The following is a 17,419-nucleotide window of genomic DNA, read 5'->3' as shown; positions in this document are numbered from 1 at the left end:
CTGACCTCATCCGAATTTTAGGCCATTATTTAAAACACCACTTCCCTTAAATCAGAATCCTCCACTGGTTTGATTACAAGAGCTATCAAGCTCATAAACAGGAATAAAACACACACACACACACACACACCCGCTATAGGCTTCTTTTTAAGAATTTGTTTTGCTAATTTAGTGGAGAGGGTTTAATTCAAGGTGAATGTCTTTTTATTGTCTCTCTGCTTAAGTAAAGTGAAACAGCTTTGTGAAAAGGGATCAATAATTTGTTCATATCATGTAGAGTAAAATATTGTGAGCTGGAAAAAATGTGATTTCTTGGCGGTTAAAGTAGTTTCAATTGGTGCATTTTATTGACCATCTTCATCATCATTCAACCATCGCGTTGCACTAAAAAACAATCATTTATAATTATAATTATTTAGTCTCAAAGTTCTACATTACATGCAACATATTGAACGGAGTATTATTTTTTCTCAAAATCTTGTACTGTTTTGTCAAAGTTCTGTGCTACCTTTTATAATTCCATTCTTTTGTAATTGATTGTATTGGTTTACACAACAAATCACTGCAAACCCACAAATGGCCTCAGATAACATACAAATATTTAGTCACACAATGACTCTTTCTGTGACGGAACGCCTTTAATGATTGATGTTTGTTTTAACACAGAGGCTTTGGATGCATTACGTATCCAACGCTGTCCAATCACAGCTCAGAGACGGAAACAGGCGCAGAGACCATCTTCCTTGACAGCGGCCACGACAGACAGCCTTTTGTATTGAAACAGCTTCTCGTGGGCTGACTGACAGGAAGGACACTGTTGAGTGCTTCGTCTGTGATCGACTGACACCCCTCGCAGATGATGGATCGTGCTGCAGGAAGCTGTTCGAAGCGAAAATCACACGAAAAGCACGTTTTGTATATCTTTATGGTTTAACTTTAAATCTGCCGTACTTATGCAGCGTCCTGTATGTTATGGCGTGAAAGCTCGGAGGCAGGCCGTGTGCTTCAAAGCGATGATTCCACCGTTTCTTCACACACCGACGTCTGTTTACAGGTCTTGTGTAACACTGCATATGTGAAAAAAACATGTTGTATGGTAAGGGCTTCATTGGCTGCGCGGCGAACACATCAAAGTTTGATAAATAGCCTCAAGCGTCACTTTGCTGAAGATTATACGTTTGTCCAAAATCACAGGGCCTTCAGTTCCGAAGACCTCTAAACCGGCTCCTGACGTCTTTGACGGAGGATTGAAGCTCAAGGCCCGATCGTTCGCTAATAGAAAAACATACACAAATCCCCAAGTGAGCCGTCTGCTGTCAAGTTGCACTGTGAAATAAAAAAAGTTATATAAAACTACTCTAAAAATAAAATCTCTTAAACCATTAAGAGCATATTTACTTTAACTAAATAACTACCCGCTATCCCTAATCTCACCTTTATTCCTCGTACCTCTCCGCTGCGAGCAACATGCCGGTTACATCTCCCATGTTGCCTCTCCAATCCTAATCCGGATTACAAAGGGATTCACAGTGGAGGAAGTGATTAAGAGGGCTGACCTTCAGCTGGAGGACCCGTGTTCAGCAGGCATCTGTCGCCTTTTCAAGTATCCTTGAACAAGACAGTGAATCCTCTGCAGCTCAGCGGGGGCCATTTCAAATCAATTATGGGACAGAACATAATTGGTACTCTGAAAGAATGTACATGTAGGGGTTTGGCAGAGCTGGGATCATAATCAGCGGGGCTAAACGCGCCGCTAATGGTGTGTCGGCATTGATTATCCCTTCCGAGGAGGGCTATCTTTGAGAAAACAGCAGCCCGCGCTTCCCTGACCCGTCTCTCCTCCCGCATCCATCGATTTGTTTCACTAATACTGCGTGTCTAAGCCTGGCAAATTAGGTGTTAGCGCCTCTTCTTTCATCACATATAAGCAGCTAATTACTGACAACACGTAAGCCCATTGAAACAGAATGATGGGCTGCTTGATGATGTCGAGATGATTGAAAACACACACACACACATACAGTATTTGCTTATCAGGCTTCTGGAGGTGCAGTTACGCCCACAATTCACTGAGCCTTATTGTAAAGTAAAGGTTTACACGTGGGGCCGTTATCACGCAAATTAAACCACCGCTTGTAGCAAAATACAACATTAAAAGGTCATGTTTATTTGAGCTACGGAATTCTTTTTTCACATCTCGTCTTCATGCCAACATGTCACTTGTCACCATTTGTTCAGATCATTTTTATGTATCTGTAATCTAATATGAGAAAAGCAGATCCGCACGAACCAATTAGCAAAAATGCTAAATGGTTTAAAAACTGAACAGCGTTCATTGAGTTACAGCGGATTCTATGTGTTCTGATCGCAGACGTCACAACCACCCGAATTCTGACAGATTTCAATCACTTTGCAGCTCTTCTTTGGGGCGAAGCTTTGAGTATTCTACCGTCGCGGCGTCCAGCAGGAAGCCCGGCTGCTGTTTTTGGAGTGTAGCTGTAATTACCTGCGGGCTTCTCTCTCACACGATTACGGAGGAAAAACTAATCCCGGAGAGCTGAGACTGAAACGCACACCAGCCGAGATGCAAGGCACGACGCGCACACACCCACGTGCATTACAATACGCATACACACACACACACACCGGGTCCCACAAAGGCACGCACGCACATACACTCTGAAACTAAAGCCCAGAGGCCCGCAGTTTAATTGAACTTTCCCACCAATCCACCGACTGTTTTTCCCTCCTCTCCCCTCTTTGTTAATCAGCAGAGAATTGGAGGTGGCAGAAAGAGAGGCAGCGAAGCAAAGAACAATAAAGGTATAGAGAGACGAGGGGAGACACAGGGGGGGGGAGAGAAAAGAAGCCGAGGTGAAGATCCAGAGAGAAAAGAGGAGGATGGAGGATGGAGGAGTAGAGGTGTTAGATGGGTAATGTAATCCTGTGGAGGAAACAGAGCTTTTTACAAAGGCAACGTAGAAACTGTTCATGAAAAACTTGTTGTCAGTTCAACGTTGTAAAGTGTGTGCCAGAGTGTCTGATTTGTAAAGGGCTGCTGCAGCGACCTCATCCACTTTTCTGACCTGATGATGGCGCCGGATAAAAAAACTAAAGATGAACGACTCTCCGATATTGTGGCGATCCATCCTAAAGACGTTTTAGTTAAAACCAAAAGGATTCATCCTCTGGGGAACACAAATATCAGCGCCATGCGTACAACTTTTAGCTGCCATATTTCCATCTGGACCAAAATGGAGAGGAGAGGAAGGTCGGCTGACGTCGTCAGCGTTTTTGGGCCGTCGCTAGTTTATTCAAACCCAAAACCAGTTGGTGCACCAAATCTTTTTTCTGATTTTGAAATCTGATAGTTAAAATAATAGCGTGTTCTAGCGTAACCTGAGTAGCATCACTCATTTACAATAATTCATAAGTCAGAATTATTTATAATCATGACGATATAAATTATTTGTTATTTATTAAACCTGCTGCCATCAACAATGATGAACTACAGTGGAGTGACTGAGGGGTCACTGCAGTCATTATTATGATTACTTCTTTTTATAAATGAATTACTTTGATAATTATATTTTCTCTATCCCCAAGAACTGCATTACGAATATCATTGGCAATTTTGTTTATTTTCTGACAGTGATACAGAGCGAAACGTTTCTGAGTTTGTGGGAACAACAAAGAGGGAAATGAGGCGCGCGCACATCTCGCTGACAGCTGAAGCTTTTTTTCTCTCCTTCTCCTCTGTAATTGCAAACACATTTATTCCAGCTCTGTAGCTGACTCATTCGCAGCTGCGTCCAGATAGCAGACACTTATTCTTTATTCCCCAAATTGAGAAACACACTTATCAATGGAAACGAAATGAGTTCTGCGAAAAAGAGGCGGAGGACGAGGAGGGGAGAGGAGTACCAACAACAACAACAACAACAAAAAAAACGAGAGGAGAAGCAAATCGGCCATGAATCCAATCAGCGTCTTGGGACGGTGAAACAGAACCTCAGGAAGTGGCCGTTTTTGCCACTTCATTTCGCTTATTTGGGTTTCGCAGCCCAGCGTTTAGCGGAGAGCGAGGGTGAAGGTAATCCAGTTAGTTGGGAGACAGTCCTCGGCTGCCTCCTCTCTGCTCTCTGACTGGCGCCTTTGAGCGGGCCTTCTGATTGGCTGCGTGCTGACCGAGCTAAAAGCTTTGGAAGTAGAGGTGAAGAGCAATTACAGTCACTGTCACACACACACACACACACACATACGCAAGCAAGCGCTCCCTTCCCATCTCTCCTCCTCTGCAGCCCGACGCCTCCTCGTGAGCACCCTCTTCTCTAATTGTGCGCTTGCTATGACACAAATGACATGGATCAACCCGCCGCGCTGCCTCCCCTCCGTCCCTCTCACCTCTTTTCACTGCAGTACGTAAATGCTACACACACACTCTACTCTTTGCAAATAAACCAACTAAATAAATAAAATGCCCTTGAAAAGAAATTATGTAAGGCCGAAGTTGCAGAACCCTCGTGCTGCGACAGGTGGAAGAATGTCTTAGATTGTTGACGGCTGGCGATCAACGCCGCGTTGGCCCGATGGAGAAAGTTGCTGTTCATTTGTCGTCTGGGGGGGAAGGGAAAGAGACTTATTCTTTCTCGAGAGGTTGGCTGGGTTGTTGAGCGGGGGAATCAATGGATGAATCAATATTACATTATGGTTTTCCTACTCTCTGATACTCTAGTCCTCACGGGCGGCTTTTCTCGCTTGTGTCGCTTCCAGATGTCTCGCTGAGGAACACATTTGTAAAGATAATTTCAATATTGATTCAAAGCGTTGCTTAATTAAACCCATGGACGGAGGCAGGTGCACTTAGAGGCGTGTCGTTCATGCACGTGCACACAAATGCGCACTCGTGCCAAATGGGCACGGCGTTTCCCACCCGGCTGCTGCGGCAGGCTATTAGTTCTGCATCAAATTTAGACGGAGATGTAAACAATGCAACTTTGACAATTTTGCCTGTTGCCCGCTGCTGCCCATTATTCATAATAACACCCCAAATACTGATCTATTCCGCATGCTTCGGTTGACAACAGGCAATTCAAGGCCTATAAATATTGATTTCATGAATATGGATCTTTGTCATACTAAAGGCGTGATTGAAATCCTGAAAAGGTGGGTCAGAGACGTTTGTCTGTATCTTGATGGAGATAAGGTCATTACGGAAAACATAAATATAAGAATATCATCGTGTCATTATGATCAATGTCCTCTCACATGTGTAAATGCAGTTCTTCCTATGGGGACAAATACTCAAATATTCAAATTGTATTCAAATTACTTAAAAATAAATGACACTTATGTTGTGTTGTTGTGAGGACGGGATGAATGCTACACTGAAGGACTTGATAATGTGACGATTGAAAAATGGATCACTTGACATTTGATTACTCGATCATACGTTTCACATGCCGGGCGCGAGCATCTCTGCCACCTGCTGTCACTGGAAAAGTGGCAAAGAGATTAAAAAGCAACAGGCGGTTCGAAAACAGACAACAACAACAACAACTGACTGTGTAATGCAACAATCAGCAATTTGGGGGGATCAGAATCTCTCACTCACACCACCCTTTCAGAGCACACGCCCGCACCTTCTCCTCCGCCCGTGCCTCCTTCTCCCTTTCACACACCTTTATTCCCGCTGCAGTGGGGGACATTTATTCTGATTATGTTGGGCCCTGGAGATCGAAGATTGTTGTAATCAGAAAAACCGGCCAGGCATCTATCACCGCGGCAACCAATCAAACAGCCGGCTCAAAAGGCGGCGAATGAGGAAAAATTGTACACAGAAATGATTCCCACCAGCCTGTGTGCGGACGTGTGTGTGTGTGTGTGTGTGTGTGCGCGTGCTGCAGTAGTTCTGTCCTTGTGAGGCCCGACTTTAGAGGGATTCGAGTGAGATTGTTTTGGACTTTTTGCTGCGTCACACACGAGCAACACGAGGTGTGTCGGCTAGAATGAGGTTAAGAGCAAAGCCGGGTTGAAGCAATTAAAGTAGTTTGGGTTAAAGTAAAGTCATTTAATGTCAGTCACAGGTTGGTCCTCACAAGACTGATCTGCACTGCGCGTGTGTGTGTTTTCCCTGTTGTGGAGGTGCAAAGCCATTTGTTTTAGCTGATGATAAAGGCACCAGTACATTTGGAGCGACAGAGTAGGGAATTATAAGAACGTGTGTGTGGAACTGGAATTGGAACCGGCACGGCTCGGGCCCCGAGGAACGCACGCACACACACACACACACACACGCACAACTCATACTAGTAACGCTGTGATGTAGCTTCACTAGACAACTCAAACGCACTTATCCTTTGTCTTTCTCTCCGACTGTGATTGATAGACGCACACACATCCAGGCTGCCATGTAAGCTCAGCTACGCCCCGTTTTAAAGAGGTGGGACACAAAAGGCAAACGCAAATACACAAATACTTTTTGTGAAATTTTTAAATAATCTTTGATAAAGCATCTGCTACGAGCATTTAAACTACCGTGAGCCTTTGTGGAGACATATATGTCAATTAAATCAAATTAGGAGATTTTCTCTCCTTGAGTAGTTTCATCCAAAAAAGTATTCCTGACGTCATGAGAAAAAAGAAAGAAAAGAAATGCATTAAATACCTTTAAGGTCTGCTTAGCATGACGCATATTGTCGCACTACGAGCTCACACGTGGAGATGCCGCGGGACGTATCTCGACAAACGGCAGCTGTATTCACGTTGTGAACGCACACACTCACACACACAAGAAGGGAGATGCTGGAGGCTTGTCGAAAGGGGGTCAGCGTGCTTGTGCTGGTGTGTGCGCCCGGGATTAATTTCGGGGTGACATCGAGGACTATTACAGTGTAAACAGCGTGTCCGCGCTGTCCGTCACTGTCTGCTGTTGTGTGTGTTTGTCGCGTGTGCGTTTCCCTCCATCTGTTCTCGCTTCCTGCCTCAGATCTCAGCGACGCTTTCACACTGTGATCCTGCTGTTGTTAGCTGTGCACCAAAGCAGAAAGGCTCCCTACGCGTGTGTGTGTGTGTGTGTGTGTGTGTCTGAATGAGAGAGAGAGCTCTGAAAATGCTCTACTGTTATATTACTGGAATACACACACGCACGCACGCACGCACGCACACACACACACACATGCACACACACACACACACATCCTGGCTCCCCAGGTTTACAAAGCCTCATTAAGCTGCCCCCCCCCTCTCATCCTGCCACAACACAAACTCTTACTATGACAAACACACACAAACACAACACATGTTACTAGCATCTGCTCCCAGTCTGCAACGTCAATAGTTTCCTGTCACACGTGTGTGTGTGTGTGTGTGTGTCTTAAGACTGACATCTCTCAGTGGATGTCCGCTCACCAGCTGAAAATCAACCCTGACTGAAGACTGAACTACTTCTCTTTCGGGGAAAAGATTCTCCTACACACGACCTGACTGCTAACTGGGACTGCGAGGAACCTCGGCGTGACACTCGACAGCCAACTCTCCCCGACTCCCGACATCACTGCGACAACACGATCCTGTAGACACACGCTCTACAACATCAGGAGAATACGTCCCCTCCTCACTCAGAAGGCAGCGCAGGTGCTGATTCAGGGTCTTGTCATCTCCCGCCTGGACTACTGCAACTCCCTCCTGGCAGGTCACCCTGCCACCGCCATTCCACCTCTGCAGCTCATCCCGACCCGCACTCTCCGCTCTGCATCTGCAAAACTGCTCGTTCCTCCCTCACTGAGAGCAAAAGACAAACGCGAGGAAAGGAGGTGCTACAGTTCCTTGAAGTTGTCTGAGACTTGTTGGACTGAGCAACAGGTCGTCCAGATCAGCCGATTGAGCTCCCATGTGATCCTGCCTGGGATTCTTCCCACTCTCTCTCCCGCTTCCTTTGCTTTCCACAAATGCCGATCTTGGCCCAGATTGCTTCATGTATCTTGACCGGCCGGGGGTGTCGAGGGGGAGGAGAGGGGGGGGGGGTGTATTGGCATTTGTGTATATTAGCCACCGTGCTACAGTGTAAATCTGTATTGATGATCCGGCGGGCCCTGTGGGACAAAGCGGATGAGAGCCGATCCTAGAGGCTATTGACTGGTGTGGAATTGCTTTTGTAATATTGTTTGGGAAGACAGACGACTACGAGGGAAAGACGGGAACAAAGAAAGAAACTTACGGCCTAGGTGGGATTTCTTTTTGGAGTTTCTCTTATTGAGCTTTCTGCTCGGAGGGCTGAAGAGATGAGACATTTTCCCAGGAGGTGGAGTGGAGGTTTTGAAACACAGCGAGGGCTACAGTCAGAAGGGTGACGTCAATGGTACCCAGAGACAAAGAAAGTCAAATCTGCAACTTTTTTGGTCTTGCATGGATGCAAAAAAGAAAATTGAGTTTGGTGCAAAACACCAGTTTTTGTTTTTTGATGTGTTTGGTAAATGTGTTACTGCTGTTCTGTGCTCCTTCACAGGGAGATTTCTGTGTCACACTTTATGTGCCGGTGGATGTTGACGGACAAGCAAGGCACATAAGGGGAAGTGGAGTCCCACATTTTAACTCCACACTTGATGAATAACGTCACGACAGGTATCGGAGATGCCCTGGATCGGTATTGGCCGTGAAACTGACCTTCCGAGCGGATCGGCCAGCTGTGACTGATTCCACGCAGGACATTTTTCATCAACGTGAAGATAATTTATTTTCGTTAACCATAGGTTACATTTATTCAATCAATCGACTGGTCGTAGTGCAAAGTCTCCCCTCCGCTGAATGGCAGGTTCATTTTTTGTTGCCTTTCGGCTTTAAGCATCACTTCAATTGCAACTGCAATTCCGTTCCCTTTGTCTCCTTTGATTTTGAAACCAAACGTGCATTTGCATAGATTTATTTTTTTTTTTTTACAAATGGCAGACATCTTTTCCACTACATGAGTGGAAAAACAGGAGAAGGAAAGGAAAGGTTTCTTGTATTACCAGGGAGTTCTAGCATTCATATATTACAACATATAACATGCATAATATAGCATGCATTGCATAATTGAAAAGCGTTGTTACCCTCACCGAGAAAATATGTCACTAACATATTAAAGTTGCCCCTAACATCATGTTTGTAAACTTAAATAATAATAATAATAATAATAATAATACACAATTACAGTTGATGTGTATTTTCACACGTTAACTGTGTTTAAAATCTGCATCATTCAAAACTATTAGCAGGTTCTAATTGGCCCACATTTAACCCCGAACTTATTTAGCATTTGACAAATATATGGAATACCTATTTGTGAGGTTTATTATGATGCTAATCAGAGACATCAATGATTTCGCAGTTAAAAAACAAATGTCCTAGTTTGTCGCCGTATCCTCCCCTCAGCATGTTTCCCCATCTGCTCCTTTCGTTTTATTGCACTCTCTCTCTTTTCTGCTTCACTCTCCTTTAATTTATTCCCATCATTTACATCCAGGTCACTTTCACACAAACACCGTGTGTTTATACCAGAGATTCCCAGTGACCATCAGTTACAGGACGTTAAAATCAGGCATGTAAAAGTTCCTTCGGTGGATTTAACTTTTACTTCAATGATGTCAGAACAAATGCGAATTTCATTTGAGACGGAAATTTTGTGTTGATGTTTTCTGAATTTGCTGTCTGTGAGTTTAAATGGCAGAAGTTATTACAGTAATATTTCTGAAAGGGATAACAAACAGGCTCCAAAAGAAAGAGTCTTTTTATTTATTTTATAATGCAAAAGTAAAGAAACAAACAATCGCTTATGTTGCAAACCCATTTGTTATTATCCTATAAAGTCTGTAGGTGTATTATTGTATAACGCTTTTACTTTATAAAGGATGCCAACCATTGCTTCTTTAAAGTCTGTATTAAATTCAACGCAGCAGCACGGAAGGAGGAAAAGAAAAGCCAAAAGCCGAAAATGACCTCGAGAACGTCTTGTAGCTCAGCGACTGCTTTGGTTTGTCCGTGACAATATGCCAGAAATCATAATATTACCATCAGTCAAATTAGGGAGAGAGCTATTAGACATCTAGTTATAATAATTTGGGTGTGTTCATGTGTGTGGGAAGGTGAGGTGGTCTCTGCATGAAGGGAAACCACGGCCTGATCCACAAAAGTGGAAGAGCAAATATGCATATAAAGATTTATATATACATTGGATGTCTTTTTAACTGTGGGTGTGTGTGTGTGTGAGAGAGAGATGGAGAGAAATAAAGGCATTGAGTCCCACTCTACAAAAGCTTACCCACGTTTGTGTGTGTGTGTGTGTGTGTGTGTGTGTGTGTTGAAGCATTGTTACTTAGCTAACAAGCCATCTTTAAAGGCTCCCAAGTGAATCTCTAAATCCTTCTGAGACTTTTCTCCTCCTTCATTAGGCTTCTATAAACACACAGACACACACACGCACACACACACACACACACACACACGCACAAGTCCACACAAAGAGCACAGATGGAGTCCTTGCAGACACAAGCGCACACACAGTACAGTCATATTCTGTCTGTCTGCTCTGGTGAGACCTGATGCGCGTGCTTTGCATACAGATAAAGTCCAGCTGTCCTACTCACGAGCAACACACTCCTTTGCCTACACACAACACACAACACGCACACACACACTCTCAAACTTGCACTTGAAAGCCTTTCAAAGGAGACGCGATGACAGCTCGACAAAATGACGCATGAATCGTCGTTCTCGTTCACAATGAGCCCGACTTCTCTTCTGAGGACATTATTCCAGAGTGGTCGGGATGGAACGAGCAGGTACTCAGGCAGCAAGAATTAATATGTAGGAGGTGGAGCAGCACATCAGTCTGAAACGCTGCAGATGACAGCGCTGACAACCGGCCTATCTGCACATCAGCAACCGCAGAAGTTGAGTTTTTTGACGGATCACGCGAGGGGAGCCGACAACTGGACCATCCGCAACATTCAGGAACTCAGTTAGTTGTAATACAGTGAATTAGAGAAGTCAAACTAAATGTAGCAACATGACAACAAGTACCGATGAAAAGCAAAACAAATAACACAAACCAAAAGTACACAACAGCAATTTTACCAAACGGGTCTTGAGCTCTTTTGCCTCCAAGGCTCCCCGAGCTTTCATCCAAATGGAGAGCTGCAGCCTCAAGGCAAAGTCTGCATTAGCTTAGAAGAAGTTACGACAGGAGCAAAGTTAGGTGACTGTATAACGAGGCAGCTTTTGATGGGTCGATAAAATATCAGTGTGTGACCACAATTTGTAACCATGAACGCTCCCCTGACCTTTAAGCAAGTGTTAAATTTGTTCCCCGGATCGTAACAACATACTTACTCATTCCAAATCACAATGTTTCCCAGCAGGTGTGGTGTCACTGAATTGGCTTTTTCATTGTGCAGGTTGGCAAAAAATGAACAGAAATAAATGTATGAACATTAAAAGCAAAGGAATTATTAGATTTTTTGTGGAGGAAGTCTGCAAAAAAGCCATTTTTTCCAAAGTGACACAAGTTATAACACACACACACACACACACACACACACACACACACACACACACAGGAAGCCAAGTTATAACCATTGTCAGAAGTTACATGCTCATATCCCCGCCATGACGTGAACAGGAAAATACACAATTTTGTGTGTATGTGCGCACGCTACCCGACGTGCACACGGTCGTCTCGCTGCTCTCTTTGGACGTTTGTCTCGGTTCCTACAGTTGCCCCCCTCCGGGGACCCATGCAGGACGGCACAGTGTAAATTGTATTCGCTGCCATTGTCTCTGTCTGCCCATTTTTCTTCTGTCCCTGAGAAGACACACACAGAGGCTCACACACGCACACACACACACACAGACGTGTACGAGGGTGCTGCACTACTGCCGCAGAAAAAGCCAGAGCTTTTGTTATTGTTGTTCTGGTTGTAGATTGCTCTCTCAGCGGAAAATGCCACTGGTTTCTACATGCAGTGTGTGTAAGACACAGGCAGGGAGCAAAAGAATAATAACTTGTGTGTGCGTGTGTGTGTGTGCGTGTGTTTGTGTGAAGTGGCCTTGCTCTGTCTCGGGCCTGTCATGTGGATTCATAACCCAATCCCACACAAGAACTTTGTAGAAAGGCTTCACTGAAAAATCACTCGCTGCTCCGCTACAAAATACTCCGAAAAATGTCTACGTGCTCAAAAGGATGTTTATGAGGAAACGAGGGGTCGACATTGCACATCAAATTGGGGGGAAGAAAAGGACAAAGGCAAAGACTAAAACCAAAGTCAATCACACGTAGAAGACGCTTTTTGGTGTTGCTGTTTATTACAGAAAACTGGTAACAAGTTTTCTTTTGTAAAACCATAAAAAAGGAAGATGGCCGAAAGGTAACGGCCGGCATAAAGAGAAAAGTAGTGAAAGGCAACAAGACGAGAGGTTTTGAAGATGAATATAGAAGAAAAAAAGAATAGAGTTGCAGAAAACTAACTATAAGGTTGTAGTGGGAAGTTTAATTGGGCTGCACTAAACCACAAGGGGATGCTGGGAAATCAATGCAGGTTGATTGCTGCTGTCGCCCAACTGCAGAAAACACAGAATGTAACTCCACTCGTTTCTATACTATAACTATTTTCCTCTTCCGTCTCTCTCTGTGTGACGCACAGTGCGCTCAGTTTATTGGGAGAGAGTTAGCTGAACACAAGCAGGACGATCGGCCCAAAAAAGTAATGCAGGCCTCACGCCTCCGGGCTCGGAAACGACGCAGACGGAAGCGAATATGTGGTCGTGCCCCGAAATCGATTCCGATACGCACAAAACGCACGGGCTCGCCTCGAGCGTGCAGCGGGGAAATACAAGATGGCAGCAGTTGGTAAGCAGCGGCGCGGTTTGAACAGGAAGCTCGACTGGATGGAATGTTGAGGAATAATGAAGGAGGGAGGGAGGGGGGGGGGGGGGGGGGGACGTAAAGGATCCAGTGCAGAACTGCCGACGCCATTGTGCAATACTTCTCTATGTATTCAATTGTATCCAACTCTGACTTCCAGGCCAAGTGATGTTTTTAACATGAGGGTCCAGGAAGAGGAAATCAGACGCAAGGCGCGCAGCGCCGATTCACGCAGTTCATTTATTAGCGGAACGTTCAGTGCACCGGTGCACCAGTTAGTCCACGTGCTCAGATCCTAATATGAATAAGTAGTAATGTAGCTAATACCATCCAACTTCCTGCATCTGGCATGAGAGACAGAAATGTTTTGCATCCACGTTTTCCAGATCTGCAGTTGAGCCGGCGTGCAGATGAAAAAAAAAAAATTGTGGAACTTTCTTGGCTGCGTCTTAAAGGTTGTTGCAGTAACAGAGCGGTGGGGGCCGCCGCCCCGCGATGGAAGACGGATATCGCATGGAGCTTCAAGTTTTCATCACGATTCGCCTGGCAGGGGGACGGGGGAGAAAGGGGGGGGGGGGAGTTTAGCCCTGGAGAAATTAGGCCCCCAAAAACATCCAGCATATTTACATTTATTCATAGATAGTTTGAGGTGTGCACGTCTCATCCAGTCGACCACAACAACGCCTCCCCCCCCCTCTCTCTCTCCCTCCCTCCCTCACTTTTCCCATCCCCTGCTCTCGCCCTTCCCTCCCCACACACACACACACACACCCCGGTTCCCACCCGTCCCCATCATTGATTCGGGGCAGTCGGTATCGCCGGCTGCCGAGCTGTAATGTAAGCAGATGAGTTTGAGAGACGTCCAGCTTCCCTCAACAAAGAGTCCAAAGGACAAAGCTCGGCCATTGTGAGTCAGGGCTTTAACGAAAGCATTAAGATAACTATTCAATATTTATGGAAGTGAGCTGGTCTCAAGCCCACACACACACACACAGAGAGAGAGAGAGCGTCAGAGACAGTCTGCTGCGCCATTCATTATATGAATTGATTTAGTTGAGTTGTCCCTGGTGGTCCCTCTGTGATATCAAGCTTCCTCATTCCATACAACAGTGTGTGTGTGTGTGTGTGTGGTAGAGAAGTACTAGGATGGTGTAGCCTTTTCATGTGCATCCAGGTGAGGGCGTTGAAGGGGGGAGTGATTGTTCTCCATTTATGTGTAACGATATGTGGAGGGGAACGGAGGCCGCATCGTACGTTCAGAGAAGGAAAAGACGGGGAATGTACAGTATGTAACGAAGTAGTATATTAGACATTATTAAAATATATAAATAATTATATAATATATATAATACTACATAGTCTATGGAGTAGAAAGTATCACTCACATATTTCTACAGACTTTGACGTGGGTTACAGGTATTGCCTATGATTAAATAAATTTCCCCTTTTTGTGTCTCATATTTATGAGACTTATGAGAAAAATATTTTAGGCCCATATATATTATGCGATGAGTTCACAGTGTCTTTCTGTGTTTTTTTCTGTTATTCAGTTACGTGTTCCTTTGTCGTTCCTTTATCCTCGTCTAAAAATTGTCCGTCTGGCTTTTTCTCTGCCTCCCTTTCAAGGGAGCAATTTCTTTCACTTCCTGGAAATTGGTTGTCACAGGAAATTATGTTCTTTGCCCAATCATCAAATGGATGACGGGGTTCCTCTTTTGGATTGTTTACTTCGGAAAAGGAAAGGAAGAAATCTTTTCAATTTAAAGTTTGGGAATTTTGCAGTCACTGTAAAAAGAAACACTTCCAAATGCACCAAATCAACATCAACTTCATGATGTGGTTGCCGCACACCACATGAGTCAACATGTTGCCCACCATAAGCAATGTGTTTAACCGCTGTATACGATGCACTACCACAGGTAACTTTGTTATTACGTTGTTATTATTATGTTATTATCTTTAGATTATTTTCAATCATTTAAAAAAAAAGGAGAAATGATGAGCTCTGATGATCTCTCTCAGTGTAACCACACCGAGATAAACACCACGTCGGGCAACTTTGTCTCGGTTCTCTATTGACTCATTGGCTCCATTCATCCAGCCTCAGATCCATATGTGCAGCCACGTATCCGTGGATCCATTCATCACCCGTCCCGAGGCGTCGCCATCGTTAAGCATCTCTATTCTGTTCTCCCTCCCTCTCTCCCGTTAACTTCTCTTCCCCGTCCATCCGTCTGTTGCCCCCCCCCCCCTCTTCTGCTCTAAGAGCCAATCATTATGCTGTCAGTCATCTTCACTTTGCATGTTGTCGAATCTTGAGACGTCGTATCAGGATTTATGGGTTACAAATGCAAATGTACAGATTCACCGCTGACTAATTTATCTTTTGCTCACTTTTTCGCCACCTGCCATCTCAGTTATCCCTCACTGTACCGCGTCTTCCCATTTCTCCTTTGCTCCTTTCTTTTCACTCTTTCTCAGTCAATCTTATCGCTCCTTTTTGTACCTCATCTCTGCCCTGTCCTCCAAACTCCCTCCTCCGTCGTCAGGCCCGTAGCCGCCTCGTCCATCCGTGCACTTTTATTATTTTTACTTCTTCTTTTTTTTTACAGCCATATCGGTTAAGGCGCCTCCTGCTTCACAAAGGCGCGGCGATTTACGCCGCTGTTCAGGCCGAGGCGGGAGACGGTTGGAGATTGGTCGTCAACGAGCAGATTTACAAGTCTCTCTCGGGCCGGTCTGCCTTCCGTCCGACCCGGGGAGGGTTCAAGGTTCAATCCCATCCGGAGCCTGTTTGGTTAGAGTGAATCCTGCCGCGTGAGAAGAAAAAGAGATTGCATTTTACACGCCGAGCGACGCCCCCCCGCGTGCGTTCGGGTCGCAGCGGGCGACAGATTTACGTGTTGGTGCTCGAAGGAGCGAGAGCTTTCGATTTCACCTGCAGTGAAATATTTTACTGTGTCAGGGATACAACGAGATCGGCTCTTCCCATCGGAGAGGATAAGAAAAAAGGAAAAAGCCGAACGCCAGAGACTTTTGGGCAGAAACGAGGGAAAATTGAAAGAGGGAAGAGAGAGAAAGAGGGAATGGTGAAGAGAGCACGAGGGAGCACAGAGAAAGCTCCGAAGGCATCAATCAACCCACTGATCAATGAATTGATCAGTGCATCAGGCACCATACAGTAAGTCAAGGCTGAAGCTCCATTAGGGAAGAGCTATGTCATCATTACAGAGTAGAATCCAAAGGCTTTGGGTAAAAAACGGCTTTCCATTTCCACAAAAGGCCTCAAGGAGGGTCAATAGCACAAGAACCGGGACAGTGAGTTTAAGTTAAGTGCGTCGCCGCAGCAGTAAAGACACAATGCCGTGTTGCACCACCCAACAGGACATGGTAACGCTTCCATAAACATTTAAGTAAATTGAGCTTTTAAGTTTTAACAAATCACAGAGGACGTGTCCGCTTGGAGAGACAGCTATCTGCTGGCTGCTGTCCCTCGTGACCTCATCTAGACAGCGTTATGCTGTCCACGGGGGATAAAACATGGACCGACAATCAAGCTCACACCCCACGCACACACACAACCGCACACGGTCGCACACATCTATCCACTCCTCTCTTACACAGTATTATTGAGCAGTGCATTTGAGGGGGGGGGGGGGGGGGGGGTGTTTAATGGGATGGGAATCTGCTGAGGCGGTTGTAGCGCGCCAACAAATGAACATGCGTGGCGCCAGACACGCACACACACACACACACACACACACACAGACAGCTGCATGTGTCACAGCCGTCTACAGTATTGGAAATTCACGCTATATGTAATGTTCCAATTCCTTATTCGTATGCCTTTTTTCCCCCTGCGAGATGCAAAATAGACTTTTTTTTTCCTCTGTTCAAACTTTTCCTCGCACCAATTTGCATCTTGTGAGTGACGTTCGTGGATATAGTTTCCGGGGGTGAAGAATGGAGGCGGGATAAATGCACTAATAGGGACTTCTGCAATGTCTACCGGGCTAAAAGGAAATCATTTACTAGCTTTAATTATATCCTCCGCGTTGAGTTTGCCTCCGTCCCGTCCGTCTTCCATCTAGATCGCCAGATGTGCCACTGAAAAAGCATTTTAAAAAGGATGTTACGGCTAATTATGTGCAACATAATTGGCAAGTACGCATGGCAGCCACAACCCGTGTGTGCTGGTCTGGTCGTGTGCCGGTGAGCGCGTTCTCCTCGGTGCAGCTTACTCACAGTGTAGTGGTGACGTGAAGAGCAGAGATCTCGGAGAGCTGCCACTCGTGGCGTGGCAGGAATTATTTCAGGAAGGGGAGGGAGACAGACGGAGGACCGCGAGGAAAGCATGAAGAAAGAGGAGAGAATATCAAGGCCTCATTTGAGCAGAGCGCGTGACGGGCTGCTGCCTTCGGCCGATCTTTGGCTGGTCCAAGAGGACGGGTTGCGTTTCTCTTCCTTTCATTGACTGTTTCTAGCTTCACAACTTACTTCTGCCGAGAGGCTTGTTGACTG

At 45.3% G+C, this 17,419-nt stretch overlaps 1 long non-coding RNA gene across 1 annotated transcript; it reads right to left on the bottom strand.

Moving 5' to 3' along the window:
• Positions 1-325: 325 nt before the first annotated feature.
• On the bottom strand, positions 326-1,516 carry LOC144386219 (uncharacterized). The gene is made up of 2 exons (XR_013451909.1): positions 1,435-1,516; positions 326-1,272 (listed from the first exon to the last, which is right to left on the bottom strand). It is a non-coding gene; the product is annotated as an uncharacterized LOC144386219 (long non-coding RNA).
• Between the last annotated feature and the right edge of the window lie 15,903 nt (positions 1,517-17,419).

The sequence above is a fragment of the Gasterosteus aculeatus genome, chromosome 13, assembly GCF_964276395.1.
Source record: "Gasterosteus aculeatus chromosome 13, fGasAcu3.hap1.1, whole genome shotgun sequence".
Taxonomy (NCBI): Eukaryota; Metazoa; Chordata; class Actinopteri; order Perciformes; family Gasterosteidae; genus Gasterosteus; species Gasterosteus aculeatus.
Note: the sequence above shows the minus strand (reverse complement) of the source record. Positions and strands in the feature narration are given on the sequence as shown.